General features: G+C 40.6%; 1 long non-coding RNA gene across 1 annotated transcript; it reads left to right on the top strand.

Moving 5' to 3' along the window:
• Positions 1 to 519: 519 nt before the first annotated feature.
• On the top strand, positions 520 to 20,483 carry LOC118833215. Its single transcript, XR_005009299.1, has 5 exons — positions 520 to 999; positions 1,716 to 1,805; positions 4,924 to 5,085; positions 5,802 to 5,891; positions 20,300 to 20,483. It is a non-coding gene; the product is annotated as an uncharacterized LOC118833215 (long non-coding RNA).
• Positions 20,484 to 21,241: the final 758 nt, after the last annotated feature.

Genomic DNA, 21,241 nt, shown 5'->3' with positions numbered 1-21,241 from the left:
GGCACTGTGTCGTGCTTTGGAATTGGTTTCTTGTGGGTTAGTGGGTTATGGCTAATGCCACGGCTATTTTTGTTATGGACTTTGTGTTGGTGAGTGATAATTTTTTTCTTCCGTAAGACCTTCATTGTGATTCAGTGCTAATTTTCTCATGGGCCATTTTTTCTTCAAGATATTTGTATTTATTTTAAATACTTAGAGAACTCGTTGACATTTTGCGCCAATGGCACAAGAGCATAAGATTCATGAAGGGATCTCAGAGATGTCATAAGTTTATCCTCCCTCTTTTGCAAACGAAAAGTTTTGGTTCCACACTGGTACAGTGAATAGCTTAAGATCCCATAGCCTGAATATTTTGTTGAGAATTTCATACATTTCAGAAGATGGTGTGTGCTACAGGTACAAGCAATTCATCTGTTGTTCACACTGTTAGTTTGAGGGCCTCAATGTATACTTGTAATCAATCTATTTGTAGGCAGGTTTGGCCTTGGGTGGCACACTGTTCAGTTTCTTCATTTCTAAAATGAAGATACTAATACAGTCTACTTCCTGGAATCGTTGTGATAATTGAGATAGAATATTTGTAAAGCACTTTGAAAACCTGAAAGGGTCGTACAAATGAAAGCCATTATTATCATTATCAACATTATTATTCCTGTTTGTTATATGCTTATCGCTACTGTGACCTGTTCCATAGAAAACCATGTGATGCTCTTGAGATGACAAGGGTGCAACTGAGGGTATTCTCTCATTATAAAATGATTTGTGTTACTGGAATTTATTGCTTAAATTCATGTGATAACCAATATTGATACTGAGACTTTTGGTATCGAATCCTAGGATGGTGTCTGAAAAGAAAATTCTGCCAGTAAAACGCTGTTGATTGAATGACAGAACACTTGAGCGATCGCGGGATGATCTCTGAAAACATCAACTCACCCAGCACATGCTGCTCCTTATTGCATCATAGAACACTTGTGATGTTATTATTCTATCACCAAGGTAACTAACATGGGCTGAGGATGCTAACAGCAAGGAAGGGACATAGAGAGATCATTTGTGAAAAGGAAAGAAGGAGGCAGGATGTGGGTGGTGTTTGAGACAGTGGTATTTTGAAAAAGTATGTAATGTTATGCTATAACAAACATTGGCTGCGAATCATTGTATTATGGTGTGATTTGTGGTAGATTACCATGTGGCGTTGTGTCTGGCTTTGGAATTGTTTTTTTGTGACTTAGTGGGTTATGGCTAATGCCACGACTACTTTTCTTATGGACTTTTGTGTTGTGGAATGATAATTTTATCTTCCATAAGACATTCTTTGTGATTCAGTGCTAAATTTCTCAAGGGCCATTTATTCTTCAGGATATTTAAATTTATTTTCAAGACTTAGAGAACTCGTTGACATTTTGAACCAATGGCACAAGACCATAAGATTCATGAAGGGATCTCACAGATCGCAGAAGTTTACCCACCCTCTTTTCCAAATAAAAACACTGGGATCAACAGAGGTGAAGTGAATAGTTCAAGATCCCATAGACCTGGAATATGTTTTTCTTTATTAGATTTTTTATCTTTAGTTTACAACACTTAGTTTAACGTGTTCTTGAGTATCAAATTTTCTTCCCTTCCCTCCCCTCCCCTCTTCCCCAGAAGATGGCATGCAGTCTGATGTAGATTCTACATTAACCTTCGCATTAAACTTATTTCCACAATAGACAATTTGGAAAGAGGAATGATGACCAATGGAATGAATCATGAGAAAGAAGAAAGAAAACCAAAAGTAACAAAAAGTAATGAGAAAAAAGGTGAGCACACAGTTTGCGTCAATTTGTGTTCAAACTCCATAGTTATTTCTCTGGATATACATAGCTCTCTGCATCATGAGACCATTGGAGTTGTCTTTCAACCTTGTACTGCTGAGAAGAGCAAAGTGTATCAAGGTAAGCTATCACAGAATCCATATATCGGTGGTTGTGTAGAATGTTCTCCTAGTTGTGATCCACTCACTCAGCATTGTATTGAGTAGGTTTTTCCAAGACCTGGAATATTTTGTTGAGAATTTCATACATTTCAAAAGATGCTGTGTCTAAAGATACAATTAATTCATCTGTTGTTCACACTCTTCGGTTGAGGGCCTCAATGTATATTTGGAATCAATCTATTTGTAGTGAGGTTTAGCAGTGGGTGGAAGATTGTTCAGTTTCCTCATTTATAAAAAGAAGATACTAACAGTGCCTCCTTCCTGGCAGAGATTTGATATTCAAATAAGATATGTGCAAAGCACTTTGAAAACTTGAAAGGATCATACAAAGGAGAGCTATTATTATCATTATCAGCATTGTTATTCCTATTTATTATATGCTTATCACTACTGTGACCTCTTCCATGGAAAACCATGTAATGCTTTTGAGATGACAAGTGTGCAATGAGGGTATTGTCCATGTATCATATTATTTCTGTTAGTGGATTTTTATACCTGCAATCCGTGTGAGAAGGAATATTGCTATTGAGACTTTTGCTGTCGAATCCTATGATGGTGTGTGAAAAGAAAATTCGGCTAGTAAAAAGCTGCTGACTGAGTGACAGAACACTTGAGGAATGGCGGGATGATCTCTGAAAAAATGAACTCACCCAGTACAAGCTGCTCCTTATTGCATCATAGAACCCTTTGATGTTATTATTCTATCGCCAAGGTAACTAACATGGGCAGAGGGTGCCAACAAGAAGGAAGAGACGTAGAGAGATCATTCGTGAAGAGGAAACAAGGAGGCAGGATGTGGGTGTTGTGTGGGAAAGTGGTATTTTGAAACAGTATGTAATGTTATGCTATACAAACATTGGCTGCGGATCATTGTATTATGCTGTGATATGCGGAAGATTACCATGTGGCACTTTGTCTGGCTTTGGATTTGGTTTCTTGTGGGTTAGTGGGTTATGGCTAATGCCACGACTATTTTTGTTATGGACTTTTGTGTTGTGGAATGATAATTTTGATCTTCCATAAGACTTTCTTTGTGATTCAGTGCTAATTTTCTCATGGGCCATTTATTCTTCAAGATATTTATATTTATTTTAAATACTTAGAGAACTCGTTGACATTTTGCGCCAATGGCACAAGAGCATAAGATTCATGAAGGGATCTCAGAGATGTCATAAGTTTATCCTCCCTCTTTTGCAAACGAAAAGTTTTGGTTCCACACTGGTACAGTGAATAGCTTAAGATCCCATAGCCTTGGAATATTTTGTTGAGAATTTCATACATTTCAGAAGATGGTGTGTGCTACAGGTACAAGCAATTCATCTGTTGTTCACACTGTTAGTTTGAGGGCCTCAATGTATACTTGTAATCAATCTATTTGTAGGCAGGTTTGGCCTTGGGTGGCACACTGTTCAGTTTCTTCATTTCTAAAATGAAGATACTTATACAGTCTACTTCCTGGAGTGGTTGTGATAATTCAGATAGAATATTTGTAAAGCACTTTGAAAACCTGAAAGGGTCGTACAAATGAAAGCCATTATTATCATTATCAACATTATTATTCCTGTTTGTTATATGCTTATCGCTACTGTGACCTGTTCCATAGAAAACCATGTGATGCTCTTGATATGACAAGGGTGCAACTGAGGGTATTCTCTCCATATAAAATGATTTCTGTTACTGGATTTTTATTGTTTAAATTCATGTGATCAACAACATTGATATGGAGACTGTTGCTGTCGAATCCTAGGATGGTATCTGAAAACAAAATTCGGCGCCTCAAAAGCTGCTGATGGAGTGACAGAACAGTTGAGGAATCGCGGGATGATCTGTGAAAAAATCAACTCACCGAGTAAAAGATGCTCCTTATTGCATCACAGAACAGTTGTGATGTTATTATTCTATCGCCAAGGTAACTGACATGGGCAGAGGGTGCCAAGAAGAAGGAAGAGACGTAGAGAGATCATTCGTGAAAAGGAAACAAGGAGGCAGGATGTGGGTGTTGTTTGGGACAGTGGTATTTTGAAACAGTATGTAATGTTATGGTATACAAACATTGGCTGCGGATCATTGTATTATGCTGTGATTTGCAGTAGATTACCATGTGGCACTGTGTCGTGCTTTGGAATTGGTTTCTTGTGGGTTAGTGGGTTATGGCTAATGCCACGGCTATTTTTGTTATGGACTTTGTGTTGGTGAATGATAATTTTTTTCTTCCGTAAGACCTTCATTGTGATTCAGTGCTAATTTTCTCATGGGCCATTTTTTCTTCAAGATATTTGTATTTATTTTAAATACTTAGAGAACTCGTTGACATTTTGCGCCAATGGCACAAGAGCATAAGATTCATGAAGGGATCTCAGAGATGTCATAAGTTTATCCTCCCTCTTTTGCAAACGAAAAGTTTTGGTTCCACACTGGTACAGTGAATAGCTTAAGATCCCATAGCCTTGGAATATTTTGTTGAGAATTTCATACATTTCAGAAGATGGTGTGTGCTACAGGTACAAGCAATTCATCTGTTGTTCACACTGTTAGTTTGAGGGCCTCAATGTATACTTGTAATCAATCTATTTGTAGGCAGGTTTGGCCTTGGGTGGCACACTGTTCAGTTTCTTCATTTCTAAAATGAAGATACTAATACAGTCTACTTCCTGGAATCGTTGTGATAATTCAGATAGAATATTTGTAAAGCACTTTGAAAACCTGAAAGGGTCGTACAAATGAAAGCCATTATTATCATTATCAACATTATTATTCCTGTTTGTTATATGCTTATCGCTACTGTGACCTGTTCCATAGAAAACCATGTGATGCTCTTGAGATGACAAGGGTGCAACTGAGGGTATTCTCTCATTATAAAATGATTTGTGTTACTGGAATTTATTGCTTAAATTCATGTGATAACCAATATTGATACTGAGACTTTTGGTATCGAATCCTAGGATGGTGTCTGAAAAGAAAATTCTGCCAGTAAAAAGCTGTTGATTGAATGACAGAACACTTGAGCGATCGCGGGATGATCTCTGAAAACATCAACTCACCCAGTACATGCTGCTCCTTATTGCATCATAGAACACTTGTGATGTTATTATTCTATCACCAAGGTAACTAACATGGGCTGAGGATGCTAACAGCAAGGAAGGGACATAGAGAGATCATTTGTGAAAAGGAAAGAAGGAGGCAGGATGTGGGTGGTGTTTGAGACAGTGGTATTTTGAAAAAGTATGTAATGTTATGCTATAACAAACATTGGCTGCGAATCATTGTATTATGGTGTGATTTGTGGTAGATTACCATGTGGCGTTGTGTCTGGCTTTGGAATTGTTTTTTTGTGACTTAGTGGGTTATGGCTAATGCCACGACTACTTTTCTTATGGACTTTTGTGTTGTGGAATGATAATTTTATCTTCCATAAGACATTCTTTGTGATTCAGTGCTAAATTTCTCAAGGGCCATTTATTCTTCAGGATATTTAAATTTATTTTCAAGACTTAGAGAACTCGTTGACATTTTGAACCAATGGCACAAGACCATAAGATTCATGAAGGGATCTCACAGATCGCAGAAGTTTACCCACCCTCTTTTCCAAATAAAAACACTGGGATCAACAGAGGTGAAGTGAATAGTTCAAGATCCCATAGACCTGGAATATGTTTTTCTTTATTAGATTTTTTATCTTTAGTTTACAACACTTAGTTTAACGTGTTCTTGAGTATCAAATTTTCTTCCCTTCCCTCCCCTCCCCTCTTCCCCAGAAGATGGCATGCAGTCTGATGTAGATTCTACATTAACCTTCGCATTAAACTTATTTCCACAATAGACAATTTGGAAAGAGGAATGATGACCAATGGAATGAATCATGAGAAAGAAGAAAGAAAACCAAAAGTAACAAAAAGTAATGAGAAAAAAGGTGAGCACACAGTTTGCGTCAATTTGTGTTCAAACTCCATAGTTATTTCTCTGGATATACATAGCTCTCTGCATCATGAGACCATTGGAGTTGTCTTTCAACCTTGTACTGCTGAGAAGAGCAAAGTGTATCAAGGTAAGCTATCACAGAATCCATATATCGGTGGTTGTGTAGAATGTTCTCCTAGTTGTGATCCACTCACTCAGCATTGTATTGAGTAGGTTTTTCCAAGACCTGGAATATTTTGTTGAGAATTTCATACATTTCAAAAGATGCTGTGTCTAAAGATACAATTAATTCATCTGTTGTTCACACTCTTCGGTTGAGGGCCTCAATGTATATTTGGAATCAATCTATTTGTAGTGAGGTTTAGCAGTGGGTGGAAGATTGTTCAGTTTCCTCATTTATAAAAAGAAGATACTAACAGTGCCTCCTTCCTGGCAGAGATTTGATATTCAAATAAGATATGTGCAAAGCACTTTGAAAACTTGAAAGGATCATACAAAGGAGAGCTATTATTATCATTATCAGCATTGTTATTCCTATTTATTATATGCTTATCACTACTGTGACCTCTTCCATGGAAAACCATGTAATGCTTTTGAGATGACAAGTGTGCAATGAGGGTATTGTCCATGTATCATATTATTTCTGTTAGTGGATTTTTATACCTGCAATCCGTGTGAGAAGGAATATTGCTATTGAGACTTTTGCTGTCGAATCCTATGATGGTGTGTGAAAAGAAAATTCGGCTAGTAAAAAGCTGCTGACTGAGTGACAGAACACTTGAGGAATGGCGGGATGATCTCTGAAAAAATGAACTCACCCAGTACAAGCTGCTCCTTATTGCATCATAGAACCCTTTGATGTTATTATTCTATCGCCAAGGTAACTAACATGGGCAGAGGGTGCCAACAAGAAGGAAGAGACGTAGAGAGATCATTCGTGAAGAGGAAACAAGGAGGCAGGATGTGGGTGTTGTGTGGGAAAGTGGTATTTTGAAACAGTATGTAATGTTATGCTATACAAACATTGGCTGCGGATCATTGTATTATGCTGTGATATGCGGAAGATTACCATGTGGCACTTTGTCTGGCTTTGGATTTGGTTTCTTGTGGGTTAGTGGGTTATGGCTAATGCCACGACTATTTTTGTTATGGACTTTTGTGTTGTGGAATGATAATTTTGATCTTCCATAAGACATTCTTTGTGATTCAGTGCTAATTTTCTCATGGGCCATTTATTCTTCAAGATATTTATATTTATTTTAAATGCTTAGAGAACTCGTTGACATTTTGAGCCAATGGCACAAGACCATAAGATTCATGATGGGATCTCAGAGATGTCATAAATTTACCCCCCCCTCTTTTGCATACGAAAACTTTGGGGTCCACAGAGGTAGAGTGAAGAGTTTAAGATCCCACAGCCTTGGAATATTTTGTTGAGAATTTCATACATTTCAGAAGATGATGTGTGCTACAGATACAAGTAATTCATCTGTTGTTCACAGTGTTAGGTTGAGGGCCTCAATGTATACTTGTAATCAATCTATTTGTAGGCAGGTTTGGCATTGGGTGGAACATTTTTCAGTTTCTTCATTTCTAAAATGAAGATACTAATACAGTCTACTTCCTGGAGTGGTTGTGATATTCAGATAGGACATTTGTAAAGCACTTTGATAACCTGAAAGGGTCTTAGAAATGAGAGCTATTATTATCATTATCAGCATTGTTATTCCTATTTATTATATGCTTATCACTACTGTGACCTCTTCCATAGACAACTGTTGTGAGGTCCTCTGCCTCAACAACCAAATTTTGGCGGTCTGTTAGCCCCCCACACTCAGGCCTTTGCCTAGCAAAGGGCCTGATCTCGCGGACAGTGAATGGGGCGGGAGCCGAAGTTAGTGAATAACTCCGTTTATTATTTCAGCAAGCAGCATTTGTATGTCTTTGGTTACGTAGGCATTAGGGCCGCCCTGGTTCCGCCTACTCTCCTCCCCTTCTCTTCCCATGCTAACCTGAAGCTCCCTGCGGGCAGGCAGTCCAGGCAAAGAACCGGAAGTTCCATGTGCTCAAGCAGGTCCGGGCAAAGACCTTGAATTGCTAGGGAGGCAACAAGGGGGAGACCCCTCCTCCTGGCTCCACCCATATATCAGAGCCCTGAGTTTATCTCAGCAGGCCCTGGGCATCGAGGTCCGAGGAGGGCAGGGCTCAGCTCTAACTCGGCCTGTAACAACTCCCCCTTTTTGTTTTGCTCCAGGAGTCAACGGTTACCGACTCAATGGCTGTATACAGGGCCCCTAGAAACATATCCTCAGCACTAAAGGAGTACAACATAGCAAAAAAGGCAAAGCCCCCACAATGGCCACAGTCTCTAAAACATGACTAAGCCAATTGGGGGTTAAAAAGGTCTTAATATGACTCAGAAAGTTGTCTATAACACTGTCAGGTTGTAAGTTCTCATGTACTGCCCCTCCTTCCTCAGTGGCCAATTGTAACACCTGGGTAATTTCTGCTATAATGTTCTGATTATGAAATAAGGCTTAAACATAGCATTCATTATCCTAAGGACACAAGGTAGACAAAAACTTATTATGACCAAACAAAGAACATAAGGATGGAAAATAGTCAAGAATACATTAGGAAATGGGTAAAAGTTTTGAAAATACCATTAATTTTTGAAACTATCAATAATCAATAATTGTTCTGCTACTTCAATATTCCAGTCAATCACGATTCCACTCAATGACTCGTACTACTCCCCCTTTTCGTTTTTGCTGACACCTCACCAATATAGGTACATCCGAATTTTTTCCTATAACTATCCCCTTGTAAATAAACATGTGAAGGATTGATCAACGCATTGACAAATCAAAGGGGGCAGTCCCCTTTGTGAACATAGATACATAGACCCAAAAGGAAAACGATGATGTAATTGTCCCTTTAAGATTCAAAAAGTCTTTTCCTGTATAGCTGTCCAGCAGGGAGCATCAAAAGTCTTCTGGTCCTTGGCATTTGTTCCAGTCATCTCCAGGACAGAGGCTTCTTCTTCCTCTTCTTGCAGGAACCAGCTTTCTGTCCATTCTCCTACAAGAGTAATCTTAGCAGAATTTTAAGTTGCCATTTCTAATCGTCATAACCCTGATCATTTTACAAATTCAAAATTGGAACCTTGACCAATTGTTCCGTTTAAGAAATTCACATCAGAACCCAAATTCTTATACTTTACATTACTCATCATTAATTTTCCCCACCAGAGGGATGAGACTCCAGTATGTACATAAATACATTAAATAACCAATTTTCAACACAGTACATATAATGTCATAAACTTTTGTCATGCCATGTTTCTTTGATGGCATTTACAGGATAATACACAAGCCATTCTTCTTTAACATTACTAATTGTAACAAAGCTTTAGACAAGCTTGACATTAACCAAATAGCAAAATAATATTCTCACAAGCCCTTGACCTAATTATCTCTATACCATTATTGAGAGAAAATCTAACTCATATATGGACCTATGCAAAAATGCTACTCCCAGTCCTATAGTAATCTAAGATGTTCCATAACCAATATTAAGATTTTCACTGTGCTTACAAAACCTTTTGATTATAGAAATTTGCCACCAAGAGAGTAGGGACACAGAGTAAGGGGACCATATTTTCCCCAGATTCCTGTCAACTCCAGGCAGAGGCTGTGTCAAACTGCAAGCTGCATTGAGTCAGGCTTAGACTGCCAGGTTTCAATTAAGGCATCAGGTCAAGACGGTCCCACCTCAGCACAGGCTGAACAGTTGCCCTCTCAACTCTACCCAGAAATCATACCTGCAGCTCATACTTGCCCTCACAGGGCTGCTGGCATCTTGGGTCAGCCTTCCCTGATACTCACACCTGGAGTTAGACTCAGAAAAACAGTCAGTTAACAGTCCCATAAAGTCTGTGAATGGCAAGTTCCAACTATCAGTGACTATTGCCTAAGGAATATCCTTAAAGCTAGCTCTAAATAGCTTGCAAGCATTTCCTCCCTTGTTCATAAAATCTACCCCTTCAGATCATAAATTACTGCTCTAACACATTTGCATCAGTTTCTCTTCTATTTTTCCTATTCTTCTCTAATTATGCCTGATCTGAAAGAATTGAAGCATATAACTTTATATTTATGTTTTAGATGATGGAATGAATTCAAATCCACATTTAACTTTTCCCATTAATACAGAAGTATTCTACAACTTCTTTTCCTAAAGAGACTTTCTTTTCCTTTTTTCCCAAATTATTCCCATTAATACTTTAGAAGCCATAATATCTTTCATTTGGCTATACAAGAATACCAATGTTACCAGTCATTTGATTAAAACAAGATTTCACATATTTGCATTTATCCAATTTTCTATTTTTCCCCAAGTATAAGGTTCTCACCCAGAACTTGGAAAACTCACAGAAAACTGCAACCAATTAGCTTACAGGTGGAAATTCAGCAGGCCTTCTTAAAATCATAGAAGAAGAGTTTACAGAGCATTTTAAAAGTATTTTCCTTTTTTTAAAAACAATTTAAAATTTATCCTGATATAAACAGGGATGGTCACTAAACTTTCATGAAGAAAAATTATTTGGAGAGCTTTAAAATGAGATGTGTCTCTCTCCTTCTCAAAGCAAAATAACCTTTAAACATTGGGATTCGTTCAAATACAAATGTAATTTTAGAAATACAGAAACAGTAAATTTCAGATGACATTAATTGCATTTCTAGGTTATCACATATAGAAATTGTTGATCCTGTGACTTCTGGTATTTCTGTATTAATACATTAATATATAAATACATGCATAACATATATTAATAAATTAGTATCTTAAATACACTTTATTAGGAATATTTGCCTGGCCATGAATGAACTTATGAAAGAAAAGAAAAAACTTTATTTGCACCCAGACTCTAATTCTTCCACTTTAACAAAAGGGTTTGAATTAACAAAAAGCCTAAGGAATTTGAAAGAGGTGAGCCACTTCCTTTCAAGCAAAAGGAGCAAGCTAAAACAATTTTAGTTTCCCCTCCCTTCTGTCTACCTCAGCATGAGAAGAGAGGGATCCTTTTCACTTGCTGAGCAGAACTGACAAAGGTGAGTTAAAGAGGAACTCAGGATTATCCATGATAAAAGTCTCAGCCACAGGTAAATTACTTTGGGCAGGGAAGTCCCTTAGAAAACAAAAGAGCCTGCCTACGTTAATTTCCCAGGTGGGGAGCTTCCTTGACCAACAGTAAGATTTAACATTTTTAACACAGTCATACCTTACATAGACAGAGCTTAATGATTATACAAATCAAAATCTTTCTTATAGTAAATACGCAGAGTTTCAATAAAACCTTTCATCACTAACCACAGGTTACAAGTTTCTTTTAGTTTCAGCTCCTAAGGTGCAGTGGGGGGAGGGGGAGGCCCAGAGCACATGGACCCCAAGCCACGTGGACTCAACTACAGTTTCTACCCACACACCTAAATTCCCCCATACAAGTCTCTCTCTCCTTCCCAAACTTTTACCTTAACTTTTTTCTTTTCTTTTTACCCTCTGTTATCTCCAATTTCAATCTTTCTTTCCCAAACTACCTTAAATATTTCAAGTAAATAAATTACATACTCACCCAGCTTTTCCTTTCCCCAGCTGGCTTACTTTTCTTTTTTTTTTTTAGATTTAAATGTATTTATTTAACATATTTAGTTTTCAGCATTGATTTTCACAATAGTTTAAATTACAAATTTTCTCCCCATTTCTACCCTCCCCCCCACTCCAAGATGGCCTGTATTCTGGTTGCCCTGTTCCCCAGTCAGCCCTCCCCTCTCTATCACCCCACTCCCCTCCCATTCCCTTTTCCCTTCCTTTCTTACAGGGCAAGATAAATTTCTATGCCCCATTGCCTGTGTATCTTATTTTCTAGTTGCATGAAAAAACTTTTTTTTTTGTTTTTGAACATCTGTTTTTAAAACTTTTAGTTCCAAATTCTCTCCCCTCTTCCCTTCCCACCCACCCTCCCCAAGAAGTCAAGCAATTCAACATAGGCCACATGCGTATGTAATTGGCATATACAACACCCCTCTGTTATTTGTTTTAACAACGCATGAGAGATACTGATACCTCGATCTTGTGCCCATTGGTGGGTGGCCTGGACCCCTAAATGGCCGGCGGTCTGGTGGACCCATCTCGCTAAGGCTAAGTCATCAGTTGGAGTTGGACTAGGGACAATACATTCAGTGGCAATCTTTGCTAGTCGATCCGTGTGTGCATGGTACTCACGCTCTGGTGTGGTCAGGGTCGCGTGAGCATCAACATGAAAAACTGACAAATCCGTAACCAAAGACATGTCCCATATATTTTCCCATAACTCTTTACCCCAAACTTGTTTTCCATGAATCTCCCAATTCTGATTCCTCCATATAGGCATCCAAGTAGCTAATCCATTAGCTACCGCCCATGAATCAGTAAATATATGACACTGTCCTCCCTTCTCCATTCTGATGGCCTGATGTACTGCCATCAGTTCAGCATATTGGCTACTTCCCCCTATCCCAGAACTTTCCAGAGTTCGCCTAGTACAGGGGTTATAGTCTACTGCTTTCCAATGTCTCTTCTGTCCTAAATATTTTGCTGTCCTGTCAGTAAACCAAGTGTGTTTCTTCTGTTCTACACTTAGTCCATCATACCCATTATTCCATTTCACTAAGGATGGCACCATCTGTTGCTTAGATTCAAGGGGTTTTTCATTTCTCTCAGTGCCAATGTTCGCCACCGATTCATGTAAAGCAGAAACTCCGCTTTTGCCTGCTCTGGACCTATTCTGAATATACCACTTCCATTTGATTATGCTCGCCTCTCGTGCATGTCCAATTCTGTGAGAAGCTGGAGTACTCATTACCCAAGTCATAATTGGAATTCCAGGTCTTAATATCACTTCATGACCCAGGGTTAGTTCCTCAGTTTCTACTAAAGCCCAATATGCAGCTAACAGCTGCTTCTCAAAAGGTGTATACTGCACTCCAGATGAGGGCAGTTTCCTTGACCAAAAGCCTAAAGGTACACTTCGGCTCTGTTGTTTTTGCCACAGACTCCAATTTGCATAGTCATCTTGTACAGTCACTTGTAACTCCACTGGCCCATTTTGCATAGGCCATAAGTCCAGAGCTAATTGTATAGCAGCCTTTGCTTCCTCAAAAGCTCTACTTTGTTCAAGGCCCCAATCGAATTCATATTTCTTTCTGGTGACTTTATACAAGGGTTTTAAAATCTGTCCCAAATGTGTGATGTGGTGTCTCCAATAACCAAATAGCCCTATGAACTTTTGGGCCTCTTTCTTATTAGTAGGGGTGGGAAAATCCTGAATTTTTTGTCGAGCTTGTGGGAGAATTTCTCGCAGTCCTCTATTCCACTGTATCTCCAAGAATTTTACAGTTTGAGCTGGCCCCTGAACCTTTGCGGGGTTGATTTCCCATCCTTTGCTTTTCATATGGTCAATTAATAATGCTAAACTCTCCTCTACTTCTTTTATATTCTTTCCCTGTATCATGATGTCATCTATGTAATGTGTAAGCTGTACACCAGGTATCTTTAATTCATCCAAATGCTCAGCTACAATCCTGTGGCAAATAGTTGGGCTATGAATATATCCTTGTGGCAGGCGTGTAAATGTATACTGTCGGCCTTGCCAAGTAAAAGCAAACTGGTTCCATTGCTTGGGGTCTATTGGGATCGTAAAGAAGGCATTGGCCAAATCAATAACTGCATACAAATTCCCTTCATGTTTTTGTATTCTCTCTATTAAAGTAACCGTGTCTGGAACAGCAGCGTACAAGGGAGGAGTCACTTTGTTCAGCTGTCTATAATCTACTGTCATCCTCCATGTCCCATCTGACTTTTGGACTGGCCAGACAGGGTTGTTCCATTGAGTAGTTGTAGGGACTAACACTCCTGCCTCAACACATTCTCTTATAGTGTTGGCAATTTCATCTTGCCCACCTGGCACACAATATTGCCTCAAAGTAATTACTTCAGAAGTTTTGGGCAAAGTGATTGGATCCATCTTGATTTTCCCCACTAAGACTGCATTAATGCCTATTTTCCTCACAGCAAATTGGTATTTCCCTTCAGGTAAATTTAAGGTCATACCCTTCAAAATGTCTATTCCAATGATGTATTTGGGAATAGGCACAATAACCACACTATATTCTTTCTTGGGCAACTGTCCAATTTTCATCATCAATTTAACTTGTCTGGCTGATATTTCAGTCCCTCCTAGTCCTGTGATGGTAATAGGAGTTCCATGGCTGAATTTGTCTGGATTCCCACAGATAAGGGTGGCCTCGGCCCCAGTGTCTATTAATGCCCTAGTTACTGTACTTGACCCATTTTTCCAATATATTTTCAAGTTAATGTGAGGTCTGCAATCCAGCCTGTGTATTTCCTTAATTTGGACTGGGGCCCGGCCTGTTTCCTAGTATTCCCTAGCATGTGATTCACTTGAGTATGAAGGTTCAACATCTGTAGCATTTGCAGGAGCAGTTCTTATTTCCATATCTCTCCTGTTATCGAGTCCTTTATCTCGGTACATCCTGTACAATTCATTGGTTGGAATGCCATCTATCATTTCAAAACCTACCCCTGCTCTCAATAGAGCAGTGAACATTTCTTTTCTTGTCACTCCATTTTGGCACCAAGTTTGCTGGCTGTTCACCCTTCTCTCTCGAGGAGATCTGTCCCTTCCCCAGTCTCCTAAGTCATGTAACTGTAAAATCTTATTTATCACCTCTGTAAGATGGCTCCCTACTTCCCCAAGTAACAGATTCAAAATTAGTTGTTTATAAGCAGGGGGAGCTGTCCTAATTATTAAATTCCTATGAGGGATTCCTATGGGATCATTGTAATATTTGTCTGCAGTTCCTGTCATAATAGCAGTCTTCATTACCTCCTCCTTTAGTCTCATGATACAATCTTTAAGTGAATACCAGGGTCTGTGCTCAGTGGGCCACATAGAATCATTAGTATATCTCTTATTGCATCCCGCAGCAGCTAATGCCAACAGAGTAGTTCTGCTAGCATCATCTCCTCGCTGATGATGTTCCCTAAAAGCTTGCTGAACTAGAGGATCGTGGCTGATACCTATGAATCTCATACAGTCCCTCTTATCTACTAATATTCCACCGGCCCCTTGATCACTGAGCCTTACCATCCAAGATATTAATGGTTCTCCTACTCTTTGGCTGAATCTACTCAAAATATCTGTGACCTCTTGTGGTGAGAAATCTTCCTGAAATTCCCTAGTAACTAAATTGCCACCTCTGGTTTCTGTCCTCCTCCTCTCTCCGGGACGAACGCTTGTCTGAGTATTTAACCATCTCCCATTCTCTGTGCGAGGGATGTCCTGAACCCTAGTAGCGTTTTCTGTCTCAACCCCTAACACTGTCTCATTTTCCCCCCACTCGCTTCCCCTGCCACCATGGCAAGGACAAAGCAGGCAGTCAGGCTTGGTCTGGGCTGAGTTGGGATGCACTCTTGGCTTATTTGGCCTCCTGTTGCTCCTAGCCACATTAATAGAAAAGTTCTCATCTGAGTCAGTGGGTTCTTGAGCAGCAATTTGTTCTCCTGCTATCTGAGATTCCCGTTCTTGCTGTGGGGTAGGAGTGCCCCCATCTCTTTCACTTAATCTCAATCTTTCATATACTAGCCGGTAGGCTGATAACACTATCCAGCTTTGCCTAGATAGCAATGCCCCTGACTGAATCCCAACCTCTTGTAAACACCTTTCCAAATCCTTAGGATCTCCTCTCTGTAGCCTTGATTCCCAGTTTTCACAGGGTCCGGCTTTTTTAGCCAATTCCTTTGCTAAGGAGGAATAAAATGGATCCTCCCACCCTGGGATATTCATCTGTTCCTCTGAAGTTCTTCTGCTTCTGAATAGATATCTTATATCTAGCGATCCCATCCACCTCGTCGCCAAATATATTAGGAAGGCAGAATTTATGATTTCAAAGAGAATCTCATATGTGCCTAAAAGGTCTGGAACCACAAGATATAAGGAATTCTCTAGGCAGAAGGCAAGAGAACTAAAGCATGTATTTACACTCCACAATAGCAAGCCCACAAACCAGCATCCCCATTTTGATATTTTCATCAAAAGCTTCCAGGGCCAATAAGTCCGCCTTACAAGGGTAACTGGGAGGCCACAGAGAAGCAAGATGGTATAAGGCAAAATCGTATACATGCTTCCCCTCTACGGTAAGAAGATTACCCACTAGCCTCTAGTCAGCTCTGCTACCGGCAGCTCAGCTTCGGCTGTAGGCGTCTCTGGCTCCAACCGGAAAAGGAAAGGAGGATCTTCAAGCTGTCCTCTCCCCTCTCATAGAGTTTTTGACATCATCAAGTGCCGCCTGAACGACCAGGGCCGATTGGTTCTTGACTTGGCCCCTCCCCCTAGCGTAGACCACATTAACACACCTCTCCTCAGCCAGCCCCACGACTCATCACACAGGAAGCTCTGGTCCTGCCCCGGAAGAGCAAGCCCCAGCGTCCAGGGAAGCTCAACGAGGCAAGCTGAGTCATTCAAAGAAAACAAAGTCCATTCTGGCTACAATTCCCAACCAAGTAACTTGACCCTTGAGTTTTTCAGTGGGGTATGACTGCTTGTAGACTAACGAGTTCTATGTTCCATGTTTGGGGGGGAGGTGCCAGCTCTGTCACACCAGCACTACTCCTTCCCCAAGAACCCCCAGTCCGGACTGGGCTTAGATCTTCAGCAGGCTGTGCACTCTTGCTCTGATCCGCCACTTAATTCCTCCCACCAGGTGGGCCTGGGGCCAGAAGCAGCAGCAACTGTAGCTGCCCCACCTCCGCTGCCCCCGGGGCTGGAAGCCGAACCGTGAACTCCTTGCACTCCTGCAGCCCTTCCCACCAACCTTCTCCGCAGTCACTGGTGTTCATGGGTTGAGAAGTCCAGCAACCGCCGCAGCTCACTGATTCAGGGTGCCAGGGCCCCCTCCACCCGGCTCCTGGTCTGGTTGGTCCGCGCCGCTCAGGCTGGGCTCCACTCCACTCCGTTCCCAGCTCCCAGCTCCCAGCTCCGTGTGGGATAGACCCTACCCAGAGACCATCCAGGCCATCCTGGGCTGGAGCCCTGCTTCCCTCTGCTGTTCTGTGGGTTCTGCCATTCTAGAATTGGTTCAGAGCCATTTTTTATAGGTTTTTGGAGGGACTCGGCAGGGAACTCAAGCTGGTCCGTGCTTTCCAGCCGCCATCTTGGCTCCGCCCCAGCTGGCTTACTTTTCACCTTAAAACTTAAAGATTAAAATGAGTGACAGCTTAAAATTTTTTGGAAGTAAGAACTTTGAACTTGCCAGTCAAAGGTGAGTAGGACTCTGGAAAAAAGAGAATCCAGTGGTACCTTGTCCCCTCTCCTTGTACTGGAAGACTCAGAGTGTCTCTTTATTAGAGATTCACACATTTTCCGAATTTGTCTTAGTGCCAAATGGTATAAAAAGTTCTGACTTTATCTTAATCCAGATTAGAACACATTTTCACTTAAATTTAAGGGAAAAGTTCCTGCTTTCTTTCTTTTCTCTCTTCAGATCCTTCAAACTGGCCACATTTGAAGAAATGAAGTGAAAAAGAAAGAGCATTATTTTCCAGCAGTTTTCCAAAACTACATTTTTCACTCTCTTTCTCGGAGAGAAAGAGATAAGGGAGATTACAGGGTGTCAGATTACACACTCACACATAAACGAAGACACAGAGACACAGACACAAAAAGACACAGAGAGGATTTTTTGAATCCTATACACAAAGTGCTTGGCCCTCTGATGTAACAGAGGCCAGGTGCCATGCTTTATTGGGGTTGTGGAGACTCTGCTTTTAAGATAATCTGGGGCAGATCCCCCTTTTGTCTCTTCCAGTTGTTTAGGAGATATTTTTCCCTTATAAGCTTCTTCAGAACTTTCATAGAATATATTTTATGTTCCCAAATGCACGGGTTGAATTTATATTGAGGAGGTGGGGGAGAGGCTGAAAGAGACTTCATTCTTTCCTCCGGACCATAGTCTAAGTTGCCTTTCTTGGGTATCTTATCCTTGAAGTCTGCCAAGTTTGCAAGTTCCTCCTCTTGCTCTGTTCCAGCAGCCCCATCTGTCTGTAAAACTTTTGTTTTGCGGAACTTCAGTGTATATCGTGTTTGATGTAGCTGCTGCTGTGGTGTGATGCCCCTAACTTTTCTCAAATGAATCATGCATCCTTGCTTCTTGCTAAGTTTGTGAAGTATTCTCCGGAATGTCTCTAAGTCCTTAGAGTCTGTGAAGGATGCACACTGCCCCATGATAAGGAGGTAGATGTCCTTACCTCACCAGCTTTGAAACTGGGTTGTTGCACGGAAATGAGAAGATGAAGCCTTTCTCGCTGAGAATTTTGAACCTGGCCCAAGGCTGTGCGCACGCTTCCCTCCTGCTTGTCTTCTTCCTGCTCCCAGAAGGAGGCACCTTGGGTATCGTGGGGCACATGCTGTGGCTCGGCCGTGTAGTTGCCCCATGTCTGGGTGCCACTTGTTGCGAGGTCCTCCGCCTCAACAACCAAATCGTGGGGGTCTGTTAGACCCCACACCCAGGCCTTTGCCTAGCAAAGGGCCTGATCTCGCAGACAATGTATGGGGCAGGAGCCGAAGGTGGTGAATAACTCCGTTTATTATTTCAGCAAGCAGCATTGTTATATCTTTCATTACGTAGGCATTAGGGCTGCCCTGGTTCCGCCTACTCTCCTCCACTTCTCTTCCCACGCTAACCCGAAGCTCCCTGCAGACAGGCAGTCCAGGCAAAGAACCGGAAGTTCCATGTGCTCTGGCAAGCCCAGACAGAGAGCCGGAAGTTCCATATGCTCAAGCAGGTCTGGGCAAAGATCTGGAATTACTAGGGAGGCAACAAAGGCGAGACCCATCCTCCTGCCTTCACCCATATCTCAGAGCCCTGAGTTTATCTCAGCAGGCCCTGGGCATGGAGGTCCGAGGAAGGCAGGGCTCGGCTCTAACTCCACCCATAACAGAAAACCATGCAATGCTCTTGAGATGACAAGGGTGCAATTGAGGGTATTCTTTATTTATAATAAGATTTTTATTAGTGGATTTTTATTGCTTAAATTAATGGGATAACCAATATTGACATTGAGACTTTTTCTGTCGAATCCTAGGATGCTGTCTGAAAAGAAAATTCGGCCAGTCAAAAGCTGCTGATTGAGTGACAGAACACTTGAGGAATTGTGGGATGATCTGTGAAAAAATCAACTCACCCAGTAAAAGCTGCTCCTTATTGCATCATAGAACACTTGTGATGTTACTATTCTATCGCCAAGGTAACGAACATGGGCAGAGGGTGCTAACAGCAAGTAAGGGACTTAGAGAGATCATTCCTGAAAAGGAAATAAGTAGGCAGGATGTGGGTGGTGTTTGGGAGATGTGGGATTTTGAAGAAGTATGTAATGTTATGCTGTACAAACTTTGGCTGCGGATCATTGTATTATGCTGTGATTTGGGATAGATTACCATGTGGCAATGTGTCTGGCTTTGGAATTGGTTTCTTGTGAGTTAGTGGGTTATGGGTAATGTCACGACTATTTTAGTTAGGGAAATTTGTGTTGTGGAATGATAATTTTGATCTTCCATAAGACATTCTTTGTGATTGCGTGCTAATTTTCTCATGGGCCGTTTATTCTTCAAGATATTTATTTTTATTTTAAATACTTAGAGAAGTGGTTGACATTTTGAGCCAATGGCACAAGACCATAAGATTCATGAAGGGATCTCAGAGATGTCATAAGTGTACCCACCCTCTTTTGCAAACGAAAACTTTGGGGTCCACATAGGTACAGTAAACTGTTTAAGATCCCGTAGCCTTGGAATATTTTGCTGAGAATTTCACACATTTCAAAAGATGCTGTGTGCTACAGATACAAGGAATTCATCTGTTGTTCACACTGTTAGGTTGAGGGCCTCAATGTATATTTGTAATCAGTCTAGTTGTAGACAGGTTTGGCATTGGATGGAACATTTTTCAGTTTCTTCATTTATAAAATGAAGATACTAATACAGTCTACTTCCTGGAGTGGTTGTGATGTTCAGATAGGACATCTGTAAAGCACTTTGATAACCTGAAAGGGTCATACAAATGAGAGCTATTATTATCATTATCAGCATTGTTATTCCCATTTGTTATATGCTTATCACTACTGTGACCTCTTCCATAGAAAACCATGCAATGCTCTTGAGATGACAAGGGTGCAATTGATGATATTGTCTATGTATAATATGATTTGTATTAGTGGATTTTTATTGCTTAAATTCATGTGATAACCAATATTGATATTGAGACTTTTGCTGTCGAATCCTAGGATGGTGTCTGAAAAGAAAATTCGGCCAGTAAAAAGCTGCTGATTGAATGACAGAACACTTGAGGAATTGCGGGATGATCTCTGAAAAAATCACCTCACCCAGTAAAAGCTGCTCCTTATTGCATCATAGAACACTTGTGATGTTACTATTCTATCGCCAAGGTAACGAACATGGGCAGAGGGTGCTAACAATAAGTAAGGGACTTAGAGAGGTCATTCGTGAAAAGGAAACAAGGAGGCAGGATGTGGGTGGTGTTTGGGACAGTGGTATTTTGAAAAAGTATGTAATGTTATGCCATACAAACATTGGCTGCAGATCATTGTGTTATGCTGTGACTTGCGATAGATTACTATGTGGCACTGTGTCTGGCTTTGGAATTGGTTTCTTGTGGGTGAGTGGGTTATGGCTAATGCCACGACTATTTTTGTTATGGGCTTTTGTGTTGTGGAATGATAATTTTGATCTTCCATAAGACATTCTTTGTGATTCAGTGCTAATTTTCTCAAGGGCCATTTATTCTTCAGGATATTTAAATTTATTTTCAACCCTTAGAGAAGTCGTTGACATTTTGAGCCAATGGGACAAGACCATAAGATTCATGAAGGGATCTCACTGATCGCAGAAGTTTACCCACCCTCTTTTCCAAAGTAAAACACTGGGATCAACAGAGGTGAAGTGAATAGTTTAAGATCCCATAGACCTGGAATATGTTTTTCTTTATTAAATTTTTTTCTTTAGTTTACAACACTTAGTTTAACATGTTCTTGAGTATCAAATTTTCTTCCCTTCCCTCCCCTCCCCTCTTCCCCACAAGATGGCATGCAGTCTGATGTAGATTCTACATCAACCTTGGCATTAAACTTATTTCCACAGTAGACAAGTTGGAGAGAGGAATTATGACCAATGGAATGAATCATGAGAAAGAAGAAAGAAAACTAAAA

Source organism: Trichosurus vulpecula (genome assembly GCF_011100635.1).
Source record: "Trichosurus vulpecula isolate mTriVul1 chromosome X unlocalized genomic scaffold, mTriVul1.pri SUPER_X_unloc_4, whole genome shotgun sequence".
NCBI classification, from domain to species: Eukaryota; Metazoa; Chordata; class Mammalia; order Diprotodontia; family Phalangeridae; genus Trichosurus; species Trichosurus vulpecula.
The sequence above is the reverse complement of the archived record's forward strand: the minus strand, read 5'-3'. Positions and strand labels throughout refer to the sequence as shown.